This window comes from Mytilus galloprovincialis, chromosome 2, assembly GCF_965363235.1.
Source record: "Mytilus galloprovincialis chromosome 2, xbMytGall1.hap1.1, whole genome shotgun sequence".
NCBI lineage: Eukaryota > Metazoa > Mollusca > Bivalvia > Mytilida > Mytilidae > Mytilus > Mytilus galloprovincialis.
In genome coordinates this window covers 51,723,548-51,747,199 of record NC_134839.1, presented here as the reverse complement: position 1 = coordinate 51,747,199, position 23,652 = coordinate 51,723,548, and the positions used below count along the sequence as shown (strand labels likewise).

Below are 23,652 nucleotides of genomic sequence, written 5' to 3'. Positions count from 1 at the left end.
AATACAAATAAAAACTCCGCTGGTGTCAGAAAATATGAATCACACAGAAGTATATATGACTTACTTTTCCTTTGTTGTAGGTGAACATTGTATTTCCCTAGATTTATTTGTTTTAAATATACATTGGTAATCTACAAGCAAAAAGAAAGATTAATCAGTTACTTAAAGTCATGTTCGCTTTTTGTGATATTTGTCAATTTCATTGTATAAAAAAAAAACATTTATTGATAATAAATCAAATTATTCATAATATTTTGCGCCAAAAGGATCCTTCAACAATACGCATATGCGACCCTTACTTTCCTATTAAATATGTTATATTTCGGGAAAACATGTATATTTCAATATTTCAAATTAAAATGAAATGCATGTTTACTCGCAATGTATACGTTCTTTAACAATAAGTTCCCCAATTCAACATGTGTAATATAAGTATCAAATGACCCACTTTTTTTACACATTTGAGGGTACAATAACATATTTCGAAAAAAAATAACTGTCAAAGTATAACATTACTATTGTAAAACAATATCTACTCATATATATCAAAATCGCACATTTCTAAATTTTAAAAATGAGTCTACCTGCTGTTAGTATATGACTGGTATTTGAGCATGTCTTCAAGAAGCAGGAACAATCTTCTTGTAATGGTTTACAAAAGCATGGTGTGTTTGGTTTAACCAAGAAGGCATAACCACGTCTGTAGTCACAACTGCAGGTAATATCAGTGTTGCGATTTCCAGGGTCATATACAACTTGTCCTTCTTCTTTGCAAAAGGATTTTAAAAACATGCAATTGGTACTAGCATTTGTGAAAAACTTGATTGGGAATGGTTGATATCTTTCTACAGAACATATTTCTGCATCTATTCCTCCACGAAGAACTGCTTTTCTACCTGTTATTATTAAATTAATATATTTCATTACTTTCTTCACTAGCTGTTATATTTGATCCAGCAATGAAGTGCATATCTGTTATTTTATAAAACGGTTTCTGTTCGCCAACAATGCTCACAGTACACACACTGTTTGAGACATTCTCATGACGGGAGAATGTTTATTTGGTTTTAGGATTCTAACCGCCCAATCGCAACACTGTCTAATTTACAGAACCTATGATTATCTTTTGACTTATTCATATTTGAATCAAGAGTTTGTCAATAAGCTGTGTTCAAATCTATAGTTTAGAGTGATTTATACGTATACTTAATAGAATTATCACCGGGTTTGTAATATCATGAGCAACATGACGGGTGCCACATGTATAGAAGGATCTGCTTACCTTCCTTCTGGAGTACCTGAGATCACCTCTTGTCTTCTTTTGGGGTTCGTGTTGTTATTTGGTGTTATGTGTACTATATTGTTTGTCTATTTGTCTTTTTTTCTTTTTATTTAGCCATGGCATTGTCTGTTCGTTTTCGACATATGAGTTTGAATGTTCCCCTGATATCTGTCGCCACTCTTTAATAAGAAAGTGTTCAATAGCACTTGCACTATAGATGAAAGTGTATGTTTCGGTTTTGTAATCAAAATCTTAACGTGCTTCAATTAATATGAAAGTAATTTATTTTGGACATTCAAATCAAACCTTTTGACGTATACTGACAATACGTTTCCTTCAAATGAAGAAAAATAAATGTATTTTCCAGCGTTTCGGAGTATAGAGGGAAAATGTTGTCTAAAAAGAAGGTTTTTTAAGAACGGTATGTATTCGGCGGTTTTTGTTATGTGTAGTTGTACACGGGGTTACGTGGACCAATCATTTGGACTGTGTCAATAAGTATTCTTATGTTAATGAGGTGAAATCGGGTTTTTAATTTTCTTGTGATTGAAAATTATTCTAGCCGCAGACGTTCAACACTAAACATGTCGGAGCCGGCAGAAATAAACATGCTCATCGACCAGAAAATTAAAGACGCTATGAGCCAGAACCAAAACCAGATACTGCAGAGCATCGACAGATTAATAATTAGTCGTTTAGACACGTTTGCAGAGATCCGTACATGAAACCCAAAGGCAACTATCAAAAATTCAGATGTCAAAAATACAACAGATGAACACTGAAAATTACGTTTTCAAGCGAAAGTGAAACGAAGAGCAGTTCAAGGTCAACACGAAATAGCCAACAAGACAAAAGAGGCCAGAAGTCTTCTAATAGAAACACAGGACAACAACGAAAGTACAGAGGGCGCGATGAGGAACATTTGTGAAGGTTTGGACATTCCTAATCATCGACAAAAAATGATTAAGCTCGCGGATCAGTCTGAGAACGGATGGAGAACAGATACCGTGTATAAAAGAGGGACGAAAGATACCAAAGGGACAGTAAGGTGTGTTGTATAAAATAGCCTAGCAGATGATTCAGAAGACGAAAAACGCATAATACAAGCAGAAAATAAAGCGTCGAGAAAAATGAAGATCGACAAAAAGTTTAAGACACGTACAACTCCTTACAGCGCTCAACAGTCTACTCGATTCAGCTCAGTTAATCAACAGAGTACAGTTAACATTCCTGTGGTGCATCGACCCGGAAAATGTTATGAGTTTGGTTTATCAGGACATTGGAGGTCAGACCATTATAAACAGGGTTGGCAAACTCAGAAAGAAAAGTCTGATAAGATAAGTACTAGATTATTTGATAATGATTTATCTGTTAATTTTTGTAGAGAAAATGCTATAGTTTCATGTAATTTAACTATCGGTAAATTAAGAAGTTCAATTGATTATTGGCGAAATATTATTTGCGCTAATGAGACAGTTATTGATATCATAGAACATGGATATAAAATACCTTTTCACTCAGAGCCAAGTGAGGTATTTTTTAATAACAACAAATCGTCGTTAGAAAAATCAGATTTCGTAGAAAATAAGATTTTAAAGTTGATAGAATTAAAATGCATAACTTTTTTTTATGTAAACCTAAAGTGGTCAATCCGTTGACGCTAGCTAACAATAAAAACAAATTAAGATTAGTTTTAGATTGTAGACACATTAACCCACATCTTCATAAATTCAGATTTAAATACGAAGATGCAAGTGTAGCCGGTCAAATGTCTAGGAAGGGAGATTACTGCTTTACTTACAATTTGAGATCGGCCTACCATCATGTAGAGATATTCGAACCACACAAGACATATGTAGGATTTTCTTGGGTCAAAAATCGTGAAACAAAATGTTACGTCTTCAAGGTTTTACCATTTGGTATATCTACTGCTGGTTATATATTCACCAAAGTTGTAAGGTGTATTGTTAAATATTTACGAAATTCAGGTTTGAAAATTATCATGTATTTAAACGATGGCTTATGCGGTTTTGACGAGATAAGTAAGGCCCAGGACACTAGCATAGTTGTTCAGAAAGTACTGAAGCTTCTTGGTTTTCGATAGCAGAAGATAAATGCGATTGGACACCTAGCCAAAATGTGGTATGGTTGGGTTTAGTATGGCAATTTGACAAAGGCATGGTTTCAGTCACGGAAATAGAATTGAGATTGGAAATGAGGAATGTGCCAAAGAGACAACAACCCGACCATAGAAAAAAAACAGCAGAAGGTCACCAACAGGTCTTCAATGTAGCGAGAAATTCCCGCACCCGGAGGCGTCCTTCAACTGGCCCCTAAACAAATATATACTAGTTCTGTGATAATGAACGCCATACTAATTTCCAAATTGTACACAAGAAACTAAAATTAAAATAAAACAAGACTAACAAAGGCCAGAGGCTCCTGACTTGGGACAGGCGCAAAAATGCGGCGGGGTTAAACATGTTTGTGAGATCTCAACCCTCCCCCTATACCTCTAGCCAATGTAGAAAAGTAAACGCATAACAATACGCAAATTAAAATTCAGTTCAAGAGAAGTCCGAGTCTGATGTCAGAAGATGTAACCAAAGAAAATAAACGAAATGACAATAATACATAAATAACAACAGACTACTAGCAGTTAACTGACATGCCAGCTCCAGACTTCAATTAAACTGACTGAAAGATTATGATTTCATCATATGAACATCAAGCACAATCCTTCCCGTTAGGGGTTTAGTATCATACCATCATAACATATATGAGAATAGCATAACCCGTGTCATGCCAACAACTGGTTTTTGAATTAATGTGTTTAGTTCCGATGCAAAGACCCTATAAGTGAATCAATATTAACGCCAAAATATGCAATCATTAATGACCTGACAACAGTCTCGTAACTATATCCCTTCTTAATAAGTCTATTCAAAGGTTTTGTTAGTTTTTGAGATGAATACTGACACCTTTGTGCTTGATAAAGAATATTTCCATAAAAAATTGGATGTGAAATACCTGAACGTATAAGAAGTCTGCATGTTGAGCTATATTTACGAATGATGTCCTTATACCGATGATAAAATTTAGTAAATGTTTTGACTAGTTTGTGATATCGAAAACCCTGGTGTGATAATTTTTCAGTAATAAATAAATTTCTCTCGTTAAAATCTAAAACATTGTTACATACACGAGCGAATCGTACAAGTTGAGATATATAAACACCGTAAGATGGTGACAAGGGAACGTCACCATCTAAAAATGGATAATTAACGATAGGAAATGAAAAATCATCTCTTTTATCATAAATTTTAGTATTCAGCTTTCCGTTAGTGATATAGATATCAAGATCGAGGAAAGGGCAGTGGTCATTGTTAGTATTAGCTTTATTTAAAGTAAGTACAACAGGATAAATTTCTTTAATATACATACTGAAGTCGTCATTATTGAGAGCCAAAATATCATCCAAATATCTAAAAGTATTATTAAATTTGTTTATAAGATGTTGTTTCGATGGGTCTTTGCTTTTTTTTGTCATAAATTGTAACTCATAGCAATACAAAAACAGGTCCGCAATAAGTGGTGCACTGTTAGTCCCCATTGGAATTCCGATAATCTGACGATATACGGAATCCCCAAAGCGAACAAAAATGTTATCTAGTAAAAATTCAAGGGCATATATAGTATCAAAGCATGTCCAATTGACATAGTTTTTTTGTTTATTGCTACTAAAAAATGACCTAAAAGAGTTTGAACATATATATTCACATTCTGACTTTTTAAATGCTCATTTAATTAGGTGTGTGAATTTTTTCTTAATGAGAATGTGAGGCAATGTGGTATACAGGGTAGAAAAATCAAAACTTTGAACAGATTTAAAATCACCAATATAAGCATGCAATTTATCAAGTACTTCCAACGAGTTCTTGACACTCCAAAAGTAATTAATTCCACTATTTTCGAAGGCCTTATTTGAACAATTTATTATCAGGTTTTTAATTGTACCAAGTGTGCTGGTAAGAAGAATAGACAATTTAGTAGTGGAACAATGGCTTGAAGACGAAATAAATCTATATTTGTAAGGTGTTTTGTGTAGCTTCGGAAGCCAGTACATAGTTGGGACTTTTATTGTATTTGGCTCTGCTTGTAAAGCGGTAGCTAAAAGTTTATGTTTGTTACAGATGTCGTTTTCTGAAAATGGAGTCAGTTGGAATGTTGGTGAATTGGTGATTTCGTTTTTCAGAACCTCAATGTAAAATGTACGTTAAACAATAATAATATTATTAGCAGCTTTATCGGCCGGGACAAAAACAAATTTCTTGGCTAGTTCTTTTAGTTTATGTTTGATACGAGAAATAGTTTTTTGTGGTTATTGTTAATAGTAAAATGTTCTTTAAAATGTTGAATACGTATATCAACTATCTTCATTACTGAATTAAAAAAAGAGTCCAAAGATTTTTTGTCAGCTTTTTCCCGTTTTATCCATTTCATACAGTAAGTATGGAGTGAGTCGTGGCTGATATTACGACACTCATTCCAATTAATAATTGACGGGGGACGATATTTAGGTCCTTTACTGAGGAATGATTTTAACTCTCGGTCTTGAACGATGTTAAGATCTCCTGTTATAACATGGGAAATGGGTCCATAAATATATTCGGAGGTGCTACAATTACATGAAGTAGATTTTTTTTCACTGATATTAACATCTTTACACAGTTGACTATAATTAAACACAAATTTCCAGGTAGATTTCTTGTAAATATAACAAATAAGAGGTAGCTCAGTATTGTCAAAATATCCAGGAATTTGTTCTTTAACAGAATGGTCGTTAAATATACCGGCAATATTTACAAAATCAAAACCTTTATTGACATACTTTATTTTAATAAAATGTTTTTTATGATCTTCAGGGCGATCAATTTTGGGAAATAGTTTAGAATAACAATATGCCATAATAATTTGAACAATTTCATACTTAGGACTGCTATATGAAATTGTGTTGCAATCGTCCAAAATTTTATTTAACTTATTAACCGGTAATGAACAGAGTTTTGTTAACAGATAATGTCTGCCTTGTTTTTTAAAAAAGAAATTTGGTCCGAAATATTGGTATGATTGGTCCGAAATTTTCTTTGATTGCGATTTGTCCTACGACCGTGAGAACGGTTTTTACATGTTTTACGAACAGTTTTAGAAACTATATCCAAAATGTTAACGGAATCGGTTCTAGATATATTACCAATTCCCGTGATATTAACATTAAGACCGAGAGGGTAGACTGTCTGTAATTTTTTAATCCAATTTAATTCAATTATTTTCCGTGATCGTACAAACTTTGAATGAGATTCACCAGGCTGCTTATTTACTACTTCTAATAAAATCAACGGTACCAATTTTGTTGCACCAGATGCGCATTTCGACAATTCATGTCTCTTCAGTGATGCTCGTGGCCAAAATATTTGAAATCCAAAGCATATATAAAAGTTGAAGAGCTATAATCCAAAAAGTCTAAAAAGTATAACCAAATTCGTGAAAGGAATCAGAGCTTTGCATGAGGGAGATACATTCCTTAATTTATAATAATTTCTAATATTTTGTAACAGCAAATTTTAATTCTAAAGGTTGAACTGCTAAATATTTAAAAGGATGGTTGTGCTTCTTAAGGTGTTGGTAAATGATACTTTTGAATTTATTGGGTCTTTTAAAACGATACAGATGTTGTTGAGTGCGTTTAGATAAATATCGTCCAGTTTCTCCTACGTACTGAATACCACATCCTGGTTTGTTTCACGTGAGTAAATAAGTAATACTGTTTGTTTTTCAAGTTATATCAGTTTCAAAATTCAAAGAAAATGTGCGACCATTAAACGTGGACCTAACCGTATTGTTGGTGACTTTCCAAAGGCGACTTTCCAAATTGTTAGATACATTAATTATAATTAAACACAAAATAGGTAAAGGAGAAATACACGTTTCGGCGAGGTTTCTTGCTTCTATAATTAGTCAGATCACATCTATGCAAGGGGCAGTTGGTCCTGTATTCATACACAAACATCAATATTTCATAATATTTGATATTATATATTATTTTGTTGTTTTTTTTATGAAGTTTGGCATCAATTCGTGCCTTGCACTTGCTCCGAACACAGGTTTCCATATCAATTTTCTTGAGTAAAGTATTGGTGGTTTTTCCTGGGCGTCGAGGTTACGTTAAAGATGGATATATACATACATACATAGATAGAGATATGGGCTATTGTTGATTCAAAGTAAACTTGTTTTAGACGTTTATTCTTTCTGTGTACCTCATTTGGAATGTATTTGTATTTTATATATGTATTTATAATATAAAAATAAACATTAAACGCCGGCTATGTTAGTCTGCACGGCTAAATGCATTGCTTTGTGTTTGTTATTATTGTAGTGTAGTAAAGACAGTATCGATATACGCTAAAATTGATTACCTGGTTGTTGAAAATCTGATCTTGTACAGTTTTCAGAATATCCCTTGATTAGATCATTCTTTAGACAAAAGTATTTTGACGGATCTGCACAGTGACTATTGGCACGCAGTGTCCATTGCGCAGGTTCAGGGCATTTCAGCGGAAATGATACACATAAATGTACCTAAAAATAAAGCAAGCATTTTAGTACGACGGAATCGTTTTATCTAATAAACTAATGTATGTCACCATTCTTTTAAAAATGAAAATATGGAGAGAAAAAAACACAAACAACAAACAAAATACGCAAATACATAATCGAAATAATCGCCGTTGATAAAATGATTAGCTCAACAATTAAATACATACAGAGTTACTTCATGTCTCCGAAAGCATCTTTGGTAAGTAAATTCATTAGTAGTGATATTTCAAACTGGATGTTGATTCCTTTAAAATATCTCAGTGTGTTTGGTATTAATTGGTTGATTATTAAGATGAATTTTGAAGAAAAAAAATCTAGAATATATCAAACACATCCCTGAATTTTATAAGATAAGTATTTAAATGTTGGGTAATATCAGGTGGTGGACAGACGAAAAAAAAAAACTTATATCAACGTCACAGAAATAAGTAAACATGTAATTTTGAAAACAAAACCATTATTTTTAAAAATTGGATTAAGAGTTACTTGATATTTGTGAATGATATCAAAGATGATAATGGTGTCATATGGCAAAATCTAGATTGCAAGAATAATTGGATAGGAGAAATACATATTAAAAAAAAAACATCCCAAAAACCTGGCCTCAGATGTTAAAATCTGAAAGTTCAATTGAAAGTATTGTATATATTCCCAGACAGAAACTGATCTGGAAAGGAAATTACATTGAGGCTTCAAGCTTTTCAACAAACATATTATATAAGTCAGTTTGTTAAGATAAAAACTGAACCCTCAACGTGCGTTGTGTAATTGATGCGTATTTTACAAATTAATGAGAACTCCCTCGTGCAAAGCTCTGATTCCTTTCACGGATTTGGCTACACTTTTTGGACCTTTTGAATTATAGCTCTTCATCTTTTATATAAGCTTTGGATTTCAAATATTTTGGCCACGAGCATCACTGAAGAGACATGTATTGTCGAAATGCGCATCTGGTGCAAGAAAATTGGTACCGTTAATTTTATTACTACCACTGGGTCGATGCCTCTGCTGGTGGATTATTAGTCCCCGAGGGTATCACCAGCCCAGTAGCCAGTACTTCGGTACTGGCATGAAAATACGGATTGTTTGTGTTATTAAAATTTACTGTTTCAAAATATTAGAAATTAATATAAATTAAGGAATGTATCTCCCTCGTGCAAAGCTCTGATTCCTTTCACGGATTTGGCTACACTTTTTGGACCTTTTGAATTATAGCTCTTCATCTTTTATATAAGCTTTGGATTTCAAATATTTTGGCCACGAGCATCACTGAAGAGACATGTATTGTCGAAATGCGCATCTGGTGCAAGACAATTGGTACCGTTAATTTTATTACTACCACTGGGTCGATGCCTCTGCTGGTGGACTATTAGTCCCCGAGGGTATCACCAGCCCAGTAGCCAGTACTTCGGTACTGGCATGAAAACACGGATTGTTTGTGTTATTAAAATTTACTGTTTCAAAATATTAGAAATTAATATAAATTAAGGAATGTATCTCCCTCGTGCAAAGCTCTGATTCCTTTCACGGATTTGGCTACACTTTTTGGACCTTTTGAATTATAGCTCTTCATCTTTTATATAAGCTTTGGATTTCAAATATTTTGGCCACGAGCATCACTGAAGAGACATGTATTGTCGAAATGCGCATCTGGTGCAAGAAAATTGGTACCGTTAATTTTATTACTACCACTGGGTCGATGCCTCTGCTGGTGGACTATTAGTCCCCGAGGGTATCACCAGCCCAGTAGCCAGTACTTCGGTACTGGCATGAAAATACGGATTGTTTGTGTTATTAAAATTTACTGTTTCAAAATATTAGAAATTAATATAAATTAAGGAATGTATCTCCCTCGTGCAAAGCTCTGATTCCTTTCACGGATTTGGCTACACTTTTTGGACCTTTTGAATTATAGCTCTTCATCTTTTATATAAGCTTTGGATTTCAAATATTTTGGCCACGAGCATCACTGAAGAGACATGTATTGTCGAAATGCGCATCTGGTGCAAGAAAATTGGTACCGTTAATTTTATTACTACCACTGGGTCGATGCCTCTGCTGGTGGACTATTAGTCCCCGAGGGTATCACCAGCCCAGTAGCCAGTACTTCGGTACTGGCATGAAAATACGGATTGTTTGTGTTATTAAAATTTACTGTTTCAAAATATTAGAAATTAATATAAATTAAGGAATGTATCTCCCTCGTGCAAAGCTCTGATTCCTTTCACGGATTTGGCTACACTTTTTGGACCTTTTGAATTATAGCTCTTCATCTTTTATATAAGCTTTGGATTTCAAATATTTTGGCCACGAGCATCACTGAAGAGACATGTATTGTCGAAATGCGCATCTGGTGCAAGAAAATTGGTACCGTTAATTTTATTACTACCACTGGGTCGATGCCTCTGCTGGTGGACTATTAGTCCCCGAGGGTATCACCAGCCCAGTAGCCAGTACTTCGGTACTGGCATGAAAATACGGATTGTTTGTGTTATTAAAATTTACTGTTTCAAAATATTAGAAATTAATATAAATTAAGGAATGTATCTCCCTCGTGCAAAGCTCTGATTCCTTTCACGGATTTGGCTACACTTTTTGGACCTTTTGAATTATAGCTCTTCATCTTTTATATAAGCTTTGGATTTCAAATATTTTGGCCACGAGCATCACTGAAGAGACATGTATTGTCGAAATGCGCATCTGGTGCAAGAAAATTGGTACTGTTAATTTTATTACTACCACTGGGTCGATGCCTCTGCTGGTGGACTATTAGTCCCCGAGGGTATCACCAGCCCAGTAGCCAGTACTTCGGTACTGGCATGAAAATACGGATTGTTTGTGTTATTAAAATTTACTGTTTCAAAATATTAGAAATTAATATAAATTAAGGAATGTATCTCCCTCGTGCAAAGCTCTGATTCCTTTCACGGATTTGGCTACACTTTTTGGACCTTTTGAATTATAGCTCTTCATCTTTTATATAAGCTTTGGATTTCAAATATTTTGGCCACGAGCATCACTGAAGAGACATGTATTGTCGAAATGCGCATCTGGTGCAAGAAAATTGGTACCGTTAATTTTATTACTACCACTGGGTCGATGTTTCTGCTGGTGGACTATTAGTCCCCGAGGGTATCACCAGCCCAGTAGCCAGTACTTCGGTACTGGCATGAAAATACGGATTGTTTGTGTTATTAAAATTTACTGTTTCAAAATATTAGAAATTAATATAAATTAAGGAATGTATCTCCCTCGTGCAAAGCTCTGATTCCTTTCACGGATTTGGCTACACTTTTTGGACCTTTTGAATTATAGCTCTTCATCTTTTATATAAGCTTTGGATTTCAAATATTTTGGCCACGAGCATCACTGAAGAGACATGTATTGTCGAAATGCGCATCTGGTGCAAGAAAATTGGTACCGTTAATTTTATTACTACCACTGGGTCGATGTTTCTGCTGGTGGACTATTAGTCCCCGAGGGTATCACCAGCCCAGTAGCCAGTACTTCGGTACTGGCATGAAAATACGGATTGTTTGTGTTATTAAAATTTACTGTTTCAAAATATTAGAAATTAATATAAATTAAGGAATGTAACTCCCTCGTGCAAAGCTCTGATTCCTTTCACGGATTTGGCTACACTTTTTGGACCTTTTGAATTATAGCTCTTTATCTTTTATATAAGCTTTGGATTTCAAATATTTTGGCCACGAGCATCACTGAAGAGACATGTATTGTCGAAATGCGCATCTGGTGCAAGAAAATTGGTACCGTTAATTTTATTACTACCACTGGGTCGATGCCTCTGCTGGTGGACTATTAGTCCCCGAGGGTATCACCAGCCCAGTAGCCAGTACTTCGGTACTGGCATGAAAATACGGATTGTTTGTGTTATTAAAATTTACTGTTTCAAAATATTAGAAATTAATATAAATTAAGGAATGTATCTCCCTCGTGCAAAGCTCTGATTCCTTTCACGGATTTGGCTACACTTTTTGGACCTTTTGAATTATAGCTCTTCATCTTTTATATAAGCTTTGGATTTCAAATATTTTGGCCACGAGCATCACTGAAGAGACATGTATTGTCGAAATGCGCATCTGGTGCAAGAAAATTGGTACCGTTAATTTTATTACTACCACTGGGTCGATGCCTCTGCTGGTGGACTATTAGTCCCCGAGGGTATCACCAGCCCAGTAGCCAGTACTTCGGTACTGGCATGAAAATACGGATTGTTTGTGTTATTAAAATTTACTGTTTCAAAATATTAGAAATTAATATAAATTAAGGAATGTATCTCCCTCGTGCAAAGCTCTGATTCCTTTCACGGATTTGGCTACACTTTTTGGACCTTTTGAATTATAGCTCTTCATCTTTTATATAAGCTTTGGATTTCAAATATTTTGGCCACGAGCATCACTGAAGAGACATGTATTGTCGAAATGCGCATCTGGTGCATGAAAATTGGTACCGTTAATTTTATTACTACCACTGGGTCGATGTTTCTGCTGGTGGACTATTAGTCCCCGAGGGTATCACCAGCCCAGTAGCCAGTACTTCGGTACTGGCATGAAAATACGGATTGTTTGTGTTATTAAAATTTACTGTTTCAAAATATTAGAAATTAATATAAATTAAGGAATGTAACTCCCTCGTGCAAAGCTCTGATTCCTTTCACGGATTTGGCTACACTTTTTGGACCTTTTGAATTATAGCTCTTTATCTTTTATATAAGCTTTGGATTTCAAATATTTTGGCCACGAGCATCACTGAAGAGACATGTATTGTCGAAATGCGCATCTGGTGCAAGAAAATTGGTACCGTTAATTTTATTACTACCACTGGGTCGATGCCTCTGCTGGTGGACTATTAGTCCCCGAGGGTATCACCAGCCCAGTAGCCAGTACTTCGGTACTGGCATGAAAATACGGATTGTTTGTGTTATTAAAATTTACTGTTTCAAAATATTAGAAATTAATATAAATTAAGGAATGTATCTCCCTCGTGCAAAGCTCTGATTCCTTTCACGGATTTGGCTACACTTTTTGGACCTTTTGAATTATAGCTCTTCATCTTTTATATAAGCTTTGGATTTCAAATATTTTGGCCACGAGCATCACTGAAGAGACATGTATTGTCGAAATGCGCATCTGGTGCAAGAAAATTGGTACTGTTAATTTTATTACTACCACTGGGTCGATGCCTCTGCTGGTGGACTATTAGTCCCCGAGGGTATCACCAGCCCAGTAGCCAGTACTTCGGTACTGGCATGAAAATACGGATTGTTTGTGTTATTAAAATTTACTGTTTCAAAATATTAGAAATTAATATAAATTAAGGAATGTATCTCCCTCGTGCAAAGCTCTGATTCCTTTCACGGATTTGGCTACACTTTTTGGACCTTTTGAATTATAGCTCTTCATCTTTTATATAAGCTTTGGATTTCAAATATTTTGGCCACGAGCATCACTGAAGAGACATGTATTGTCGAAATGCGCATCTGGTGCAAGAAAATTGGTACCGTTAATTTTATTACTACCACTGGGTCGATGCCTCTGCTGGTGGACTATTAGTCCCCGAGGGTATCACCAGCCCAGTAGCCAGTACTTCGGTACTGGCATGAAAATACGGATTGTTTGTGTTATTAAAATTTACTGTTTCAAAATATTAGAAATTAATATAAATTAAGGAATGTATCTCCCTCGTGCAAAGCTCTGATTCCTTTCACGGATTTGGCTACACTTTTTGGACCTTTTGAATTATAGCTCTTCATCTTTTATATAAGCTTTGGATTTCAAATATTTTGGCCACGAGCATCACTGAAGAGACATGTATTGTCGAAATGCGCATCTGGTGCAAGAAAATTGGTACCGTTAATTTTATTACTACCACTGGGTCGATGCCTCTGCTGGTGGACTATTAGTCCCCGAGGGTATCACCAGCCCAGTAGCCAGTACTTCGGTACTGGCATGAAAATACGGATTGTTTGTGTTATTAAAATTTACTGTTTCAAAATATTAGAAATTAATATAAATTAAGGAATGTATCTCCCTCGTGCAAAGCTCTGATTCCTTTCACGGATTTGGCTACACTTTTTGGACCTTTTGAATTATAGCTCTTCATCTTTTATATAAGCTTTGGATTTCAAATATTTTGGCCACGAGCATCACTGAAGAGACATGTATTGTCGAAATGCGCATCTGGTGCAAGAAAATTGGTACCGTTAATTTTATTACTACCACTGGGTCGATGCCTCTGCTGGTGGACTATTAGTCCCCGAGGGTATCACCAGCCCAGTAGCCAGTACTTCGGTACTGGCATGAAAATACGGATTGTTTGTGTTATTAAAATTTACTGTTTCAAAATATTAGAAATTAATATAAATTAAGGAATGTATCTCCCTCGTGCAAAGCTCTGATTCCTTTCACGGATTTGGCTACACTTTTTGGACCTTTTGAATTATAGCTCTTCATCTTTTATATAAGCTTTGGATTTCAAATATTTTGGCCACGAGCATCACTGAAGAGACATGTATTGTCGAAATGCGCATCTGGTGCAAGAAAATTGGTACCGTTAATTTTATTACTACCACTGGGTCGATGCCTCTGCTGGTGGACTATTAGTCCCCGAGGGTATCACCAGCCCAGTAGCCAGTACTTCGGTACTGGCATGAAAATACGGATTGTTTGTGTTATTAAAATTTACTGTTTCAAAATATTAGAAATTAATATAAATTAAGGAATGTATCTCCCTCGTGCAAAGCTCTGATTCCTTTCACGGATTTGGCTACACTTTTTGGACCTTTTGAATTATAGCTCTTCATCTTTTATATAAGCTTTGGATTTCAAATATTTTGGCCACGAGCATCACTGAAGAGACATGTATTGTCGAAATGCGCATCTGGTGCAAGAAAATTGGTACCGTTAATTTTATTAGTATTAGCCAACTATATTTTACAAGATATAACGAAATCATAACAATGAGATTTAATCCATTACTGAAGTCACTAAAAGAAGTATATGCGATTGAATAGATTATAAACATAATGCATTAAAATGTTGTACAATTGCATTTCAAGATATTTGTACATATAATTTATACATATATACCAGCAGCTAATTACTAACCTAGGTAATCAGTAGAATGTTACAGGATACATCAAGAAAAGCTTGGTTTCTTGAAGTAACAATGTAACAAGCATGTTTAGTGAATAAATATATAATGTCGTTAAATAAAAACACCAAGTAAATACAGTTTGAATAATGTTTTCAACCGCTGCGTTTGGAGTTTCTACGATTCGTTTTGTCTGTTATCTATGAGTTTTAAACAATGTAAACTATTGTTGCCTATATCTATCGATTCAAGTATTCATTAAAATGTGCAAAAGTAAGACACTTTTTGGAATATTTTGAAATATTTGTCAATGACTCTCACATTTAAAAAGCTGCAAATTTAAAGGAAATTTCCATTTCAATTGCTTTCGCATATAATAGTGTTAACGTTTTGACAAAGTGTATTTGTTGTTGAATACTTCTTTGTGTTTTAGACCAAAACAGTTACTAAAACACTAGTTATCAGTCATGTGAGAACACTTATACAAACGCAAAGATGTATTCGTACAAATAACGAATAAAGTTTTAAATTGTAATGATAAACCTTCGGTGACTTACCAGCATCAATAGTTGGAACCACATAACTGTTGAATTCCTGTCTACAGTTGTGAAGCTACATCTGCAAGTTTATGATTAAAGCAATTATATTTCATGTATTATAATCAAAACACATTACATACAATCGTGTGCTGGTTTTCATACAACTAATGTTCGACTTTTAAAAATACTCATCATATTGGGTTAAAAATGAAAGACGATTTAAAAGTAAAGCTAGGTTCACACTGCCGATCAAACAAACTCGATAAATCTCGATCAAGACAAATTAAGCGATCGGGAGACTGGTCTGAATCAATTGACAAGAATGTTCTGGGTGTTCTACCTTGGTCATCATCGATCTGACTTTCTACCCGAGAGTTTTTGACATGTCAAAAGCATTCGAGTAAGGATCGAGAAGCCAGTCACTCGAGAAGATATCGAGAATTCGTCGAGTAGCGGTAGCATTGATCGGGAAAGGATCGTGTACAGATCGAGTTTGGTCGGAATACAAATATTTAATCGATCATTTCTCGATCATTTCGACCTCTGCTTGACTAATATCCGATTACAAGATGTAACACAATGGATCTCTATATTAATTTAATACTAAGTAATTTAATACTAATTGTTACATCTTGTGATCAATTAATTTGGGAATCATCAATGGCAGTCAACAGGGTTTAAGAACAGCAGTTGTTCGTCCTGTTAGTCAAATGCGTTTTGTTAAAACATATTTTTTCACTGTTTGGTCTTTTGGAAAATGTTGTTTGTGCTGTATTTAGACCCCTCTACAACGAAATTTGTTACATGCACACGTATAAAAATTGCGGTTTGTATCCAACGCAATCTTAGGTTTGAACGTTGTTTTCAATATATTACGTTGTTTATATTTATTTCGTGATTAAAAATTTTCAACTCTTTAAAAAGAGTTTATCATTTGTTCCTCCTCCATTAAAATATGTTTAAAATAGAGATCATTTTCTGGTCCCTTAAATTTAACAAGTATTATGATGAATGAAGTTAATCTTTGTGATAAATACAAATGATAACGCTTAAGGGGGCTCGCGGGTCTTAATAAATTTTTTTAATTTAATATAGGATTTCTCTATATTTTTTTATTAATGAACTTTAACTTTATCTTATACTTAATAGAAAAATGAAATAAAAAAAATGGGGTCACCGTTCATTTACGCTCACAATCTGACTTTAAAAGCATACATTTTTGTTAATGTCCTTTTTTTCTGTTGAACTAATAGGAGAAATAGCGGTAATATCGAAATAAAAAAAGAACTAAATTACAGAAATCGCTTTTACAATTATTTAGTTTATGTACAGCTTATTCGAAAACATCAATAAAAGATATAGGTCACCGATGTGTTAAAAAAAATAATTTAATTTTAATGCCACAAAATGGCATTTTTGCACCAAAGGGAGATAACTTGGAGCTTTTTATGATGATATCTACATTTTAAAAGTGACCTGGGACCAACACGAGTTGATTTTTTGGAATAATTTTTGTACCATATGACAAAGTAATAACTACTTTAGGTAATAAATAGAATTTGTAATGAAAAATTTATGATAAATTTTTTTCTGAAAATCTTATACCCGCGAGCCTCCTTAAGCTTGTGGATATGTTTTTGAAGAAAATTCATCTTTGAATTCATATATTGTATACTGGAAATTAGTATGGCGTTCATTATCACTGAACTAGTATATATTTGTTATGGGGCCAGCTGAAGGACGCCTCCGTGTGCGGGAATTTCTCACTACATTGAAGACCTGTTGGTGACCTTCTGCTGTTGTTTTTTCTATGGTCGGGTTGTTGTCTCTTTGACACATTCCCCAATTCCATTCTCAATTTTATTTAAATATTTGACCAACGAGACAGTTTTGACTCAGAGATTTTACTTCCATTTCATACACGTACATATGCTGATTTAGGGGGTGTTCGGGCACCCATGCGTGGGCACATTTTGGTTGGTCATATAAAGAATCACTGTAGGCTGGAAAGTGGCATCCTCTTATTTAGTCAGTTACCCCTCCCCCCCCCCCCCCCGCCGTTTCCCCCAATTAATAATTTCTTTATTGGACACTATGAGCTTTACCCATAAATATCAATGTGTATATTCACTGTATCATCTCTAAGACATTTACCCATGTACTTTTGTAAACTTTCTTAAAATCCAAAGCAGGCGATCTAATTAACAAGAGTAGACAAAATTCTATTACGTAAATTCTTTTAAAGGCGATTGATCTTTTATAATAAACAGGACATAATTATTCTCCATACAATGTATCCGCTTTATTTAAATTAAGGTCTTCGAGTTCGAGATGTTCTCGCTGTATTGAAGACCCAATGGTGGCCATTGGATGTTTTCTGCTCTTTAATCGGTATTGTGTCTCTTTGACACATTCTCCATTTCCATTCTCAATTTCATACTTTATAAGAACAATAGTTTATTTCGAAATACAGTATTGTTCAAGCTTATATATGATAAATATAACTTTGAAAAATGAAATGAATAGTTATAGAATACATGTATCTTTACAAGTTTAACTCGTCTTATGCTCCTTTGAACAGGTACCACCCTGTCATATTCTGGCGTTTCGAATAAATCCAAAGCCCATTAAGGGTCTTCATAAATCATTCTTAAATAGTAACTAAATTACTAAGAATCAGTATCAGAAAACTTTCCTTGTCATCAAGTCGAAGAATATAATGAATATCATATAAAGGAATTTGACCGTACCTGAATTTGTGTTTTCGACCTTTTCTGACTATATCCGGGACTGATACACAGTGACTATAAAATGACATTATAATTAATAATATTCAATCAAAATATATGAGTGCTGATAAGAAATAGTTAAATATTTCATGACAGGAAAGATTTATTGAGAAAATAGGACAAAAATCAATATCAGTTTATCTATAAAATACCGAGTTAAACAGGTTTGATCTTAAGTAAATGTTAGTTGCGAAACAAAAACCAGCTGGTTATTTTGTCCTTATAAAAAATAACCCATTAACAAACTCTTTCTTCCTTGTGAGCAGCAACTCTCTATCGAGGCAGTCATGATATGAAATACAAGCCCCGGAATATCGTATCAATTGGAAGATAAATACTCCATATGCAGACGCTGCAGGAACGTTGTTACATAGAAATAAAAAGTTCACAATTGGGAACCTGAAATCATCTCTTTTGTCGTAAAGTTTTGTTTTCAACCGACACTCATTGTCAATTTCTAGATGTTAGTCAAGATATGAGGCACACTGAATCTTTTCTCCCTAGTTCTAGTTGAATAATACGTGGTAAACTATTTAAACCAAAAAAGTAAAAAGAAGGGATGATAAAAAAAAAGACAACCATGCAGTCTACCTTAATCAGATTAAAAAGCTATGGTAGGCATTTAACATGTGAAAAGTTCGCAGTTACTATAAAATATTAGTATAAGTGAACTATGTATAAAATGTATAGAGATATAAGAAGTCCTTTATTATCCTAAGATGTATTGAAAAGCAAAATTTAAACTTAAATAATTCAGATTGAAATTAAATGTTTTGCAATTTTATTCTTTCATATTGTTCTGATTTCCATAACCTCTGGTGAAGCTTAGAATTTTGAAAGTGAAATAGTAGGAATCTAATTTACCAAAACATTTGGTTCAGTCGTTCAAAGACAAAGCTGAGATGACCGACAAAACAATATAGCACAATCTTTGTTTTCTTACACAATACACTACACTATTGTAGTCGAAGGTCTCTTCTGAATAAATTCTGTGAAAACTTAGCATCCCATTGGCATATCTAATTTCTGTTATATCCATAGCACAGATTAACTATATACTCGGGTACTCCCGAGAGATAAATTTTGACCTTTTAACTTTTTTGGATTCGAGAGTCACTTTTGAGTATTTTGTAGACGACATGCGCGTCTGGCGTAAATACAAAATTTAATCCTGGTATATATGATGAGCTTATTTGAAATTCAACTAATTCTTTTTTAATATCTATCGTATATCCCCCTTTTTGGTAGTTCACTTCATGGTTAAATGTTGACGCCGGACTTAAACAAGGCTGTTTGATTTTCCCGAGCCTTTTTGACGTTTTTATAAATTACTTAACCCAACAAATTAACGATGTACAGTGTGGTATTAAAATAGATGACATACTATGAGTATTTTGTTATACGCATATCACATGGCGTTTGTTGCACCTGACGGATGGAAACTATACAAGGAATGTTTGACGCGTGTTTTAAAGCATCTTGGTGTAATGCATGGAAACCAACTTTAATTTATTTGATCTAGTATGTTATTGAAAAAAAGTTTGTTTATTATCATTTTTCAATAATAAAAAAGTCTGTTCTGAGTAACGAACCGCAACTACTTAATACATCATACAACATATATATATATATTGAATTGTGTCATAAAGTGATGTAAACTTGAATAAATCACAAAAACAGGGGGACGAAAGATACCAAAGGGACAGTCAAACTTATAAATCTAAAACAAACTGACAACGCCATGGCTAAAAATGAAAAAGACAAACAGAAAAACAATAGTACACATGACACAACATAGAAAACTAAAGAATAAACAACGCGAACCCACAAGAGACGTGTTAAATATTTGGAGTTGTCGTTGCAGAAGGTGTTGTGCTATTTTTCATTTACAGAATTAAATAAGAATACGTATTTCAGGTTACCTTGTCACTAGAAACATAATTTGCATAAATTTTCAAGCGCATCATTAACTCTAATCATCATTCACATTTGTTTATACATCATTAACATCGGTTTTATCATGTCACTCCAAAAGACATAACCCTAATGTGATTCAAAAAGAGAAAACAATTATTTTACAAAAACTGCTATAACGCAATTTGATTAATTATTTGTTGTTTGCTTAATGTTCAGTGGCAGATATGTGATTTGTACTCAGATCGAGAATATATATATCAACGATAGATCTTATACTGCTTGATTTGACTGAGGCGATCGATAGGGATCGATAAAATAACGAGATTTTTTTACTTAGTTGTAAAAATATCGTGGAAAGACGATTATTTTCCCTGCAATATTAATTTTGAATCTTCCCTGAATTGTTGCCAGAATCGAACCGCTACGTTTCTCGCGTGTAGTGCGCTTGCTACTACCACTAGTCTATCAAATAATAAAAATGTACTAAATTTTACTGTTAAATGAAGAAATAACACCCCTAAGACGCAGTGCAGCTTTAATGTTTGTTTGTACCAAATTTAGTTACAAGAAATATTTAAACATCGTTCGTTTACATTATAATGATAAAAATGAAAAAAAATCTATATTTTTACTGTAATGCCCATTTTGTTAATAAATAAACTAATGAAAACACCCGACACTTCAATTACGTCTAATTTGCATACTAACGCACCCGTTCATAGCGCACCCGTTATCACAATGTTAACGGAAACGTTTGTGAATACCACGTTAAATTATAACGGACATACCCGTTAATGTCTCCGTTTAGTTAAAACAAGTCCGTTAGTATTCCTAACACTTATTACCTCATAACGATTTATCTGACTAGCACGTTTACAAAACGGTTCTTATCAGTACACATTCTATAAAATCTATGTTATATATCACTGTTGTAAATGTATAAATGTCCTTTTTATTTTCATTTAATTACATATCCTTACTGTCCTTTAAACCTTGAATATAAGTTACGGCATACATAAAGAGACCATGTTTGGTTTAAAAAATCTAAAGACTTATCAAATTCAAATTCTTAAAACATGTGAAATACTTTTTTGGGGCAAAAATTATATTTGTCGGTCTAAATTACAATTTATATATATTTTTAAAACGATAAAATTTGTCGTGATCAAAATTTCTAACTCATGCAAGAGAGTTTATCCTTTGTTTCTCCTTCGAGAGAACTATGTTTACAGTACAATAAAGATCAATATCTTCCTAAATTTGATAAATGAAGCTAATTTTCGGGATATATCAATATGATAACACTTGTGGATAGCCATGCCGTTGTTAGTTTATTTTTGATCTATGAGTTTGACTGTCCTTCTGGTATCTTTCGTCTCTTTTTTATTGCAGACAATTCACCTTTAAAGTGATTAACATTTATACTTAACATATTTGACAAACAAGACAATTTTTACTGAGATATTTTACTTGCATTACATACATGTACAGATGCGTATTTATGGGTAGGAGATGGGACAGGATGTCCGCGCCCCCTTTCTTGGTAAACATTTGGTTTGTTATATAGATATTTACTGTACATGAGCATGACTAGAGTGGTACCTCTCTTATGCACTCAGTGCCCCCTCCTCAATTAAAACATTTCATGATTCGCCACTGACGTATAAGCCAACAATTCCATATGCTTTACCCATGAACATCAATGTTTATATTCCATGTGTCATCTCTAAGACATTAGCCCATGTACTTTTATAACATTTCTTCAATTGTAAAGCAGACACGACTAGACCAAATTCTATTACATATATTCTTTTAAAGGAGATGGAAAAATATATTTTGAAATGTTCAGTATATAACTAAATATGTGCCGTACAATTTATCCGAATTATCTACATGAATGTCTCTATGAAAACAATAGTTTATTTCGAAATGCAGTATTGTTCAAGGTTAAATAAGATAAATATAACTTTGATAACGTCAAATGATTAGTTATAGGATAAATGTGTTTAACAAGTTTAATGCGTCACAAGCTCCTTTGAATAGGTACCACCCTGTCATATTCTTACTTTTCGAATATAGTGTAAGTCAATTAAGGGTCTTCATAAATCAGTCTTAAATAGTAAAAACATTATTAAGAATCTGTATCAAAACACTTATCTTGTCAGCGAGTCGAAGAATAAAATGTATATTAAAAGAATTTGGATGTACCTGAATTTGTTTTTCCACCTCTATATATATCCGGTAATGATACACAGTTACTATAAAATGACATTATAATTTATAAAATTCAAACAAAATACATGAGTGCTGATAAGAAACATAGTTCAAGATTTCATGTCAGGTAAGATTTATTGAGAGACTATTTGTATAAATGACAAGAATCAATATCAGTTTATCTATAAAATACTGTGTTAAGGATGTACACCTCTGAGGAGCCTTACATTTCTAGAATTAAACATTTTTTTAACCTGATTTTTGGGTTTATATGACTCGAACAAATTAATTGATGAAGAAAAAAAATATATGGTGGAGCACTTCTGATTTTGCTACGGCCTTTTGAAAGTACCTAATGTTGATGTTTTTCCATTAATCATCAATTTGTACCTATTTTTGGGCAATTATCGTGAAAAAAATCACAATTTCACAATTAAAACTGTTTTCATACTTTCAACACAGATGAAGTGGATCAATATGAATACATTTAATTAAAAAACAATATAAGGCAGGTGTAAATATTAGAAACTTTTATCATATTTTTGTGCTTTTTTTTAGTCAAATTAACCATACTGTCAATTTTGTGATTTTTTTATTTTTCGCAGTTTTAAGAACAAAATGCATACTATGTCCACTTTTTTCTTGTTAATGATTGAAAACACACATATCTAAGACATTTGAAAAGAAAAAAAAAATTATGGGATGAAAATGATTCTGGTAAAATAAATTTGTGTATTCCTCACCCATTTTCTAAATTGATTTTTAAAAACTACTCATTGAACATACACAATATTTTCACAGATGTAAGTTTGATTATAACATTTAAAGAATTCATTGAAATTTTCCACTTGTTTTAAATGTTTTGGAAATAATTCCAGAACGGTATTTCAACGAGACTGAAACGTCAGAAGAATATACCCTTAAACAGAGTTGATCTTAATTAAATGTTAGTTGGGTAACAAAAACCAGCTGGTTACTTTGTCCTTATACAATATAAACCCGATAAAAAAATCTGTTTAGCTGTTCTGGTTTCTTGCTGTCTCGTGAACATACATTGTATGACCAATAACTATTCCTAGACAGAATGATATTTTTGGCAAAATTTGTTTTAATAACAATATCTGGGGAAAAAACGCAC

At 33.5% G+C, this 23,652-nt stretch overlaps 1 long non-coding RNA gene across 1 annotated transcript; it reads right to left on the bottom strand.

Annotated features, from left to right (window-relative positions):
• Nucleotides 1-64: 64 nt before the first annotated feature.
• On the bottom strand, nucleotides 65-22,565 carry LOC143062287 (uncharacterized). Its single transcript, XR_012974662.1, has 6 exons — nucleotides 22,509-22,565; nucleotides 18,345-18,398; nucleotides 15,613-15,673; nucleotides 7,762-7,924; nucleotides 585-896; nucleotides 65-131 (listed from the first exon to the last, which is right to left on the bottom strand). It is a non-coding gene; the product is annotated as an uncharacterized LOC143062287 (long non-coding RNA).
• Nucleotides 22,566-23,652: the final 1,087 nt, after the last annotated feature.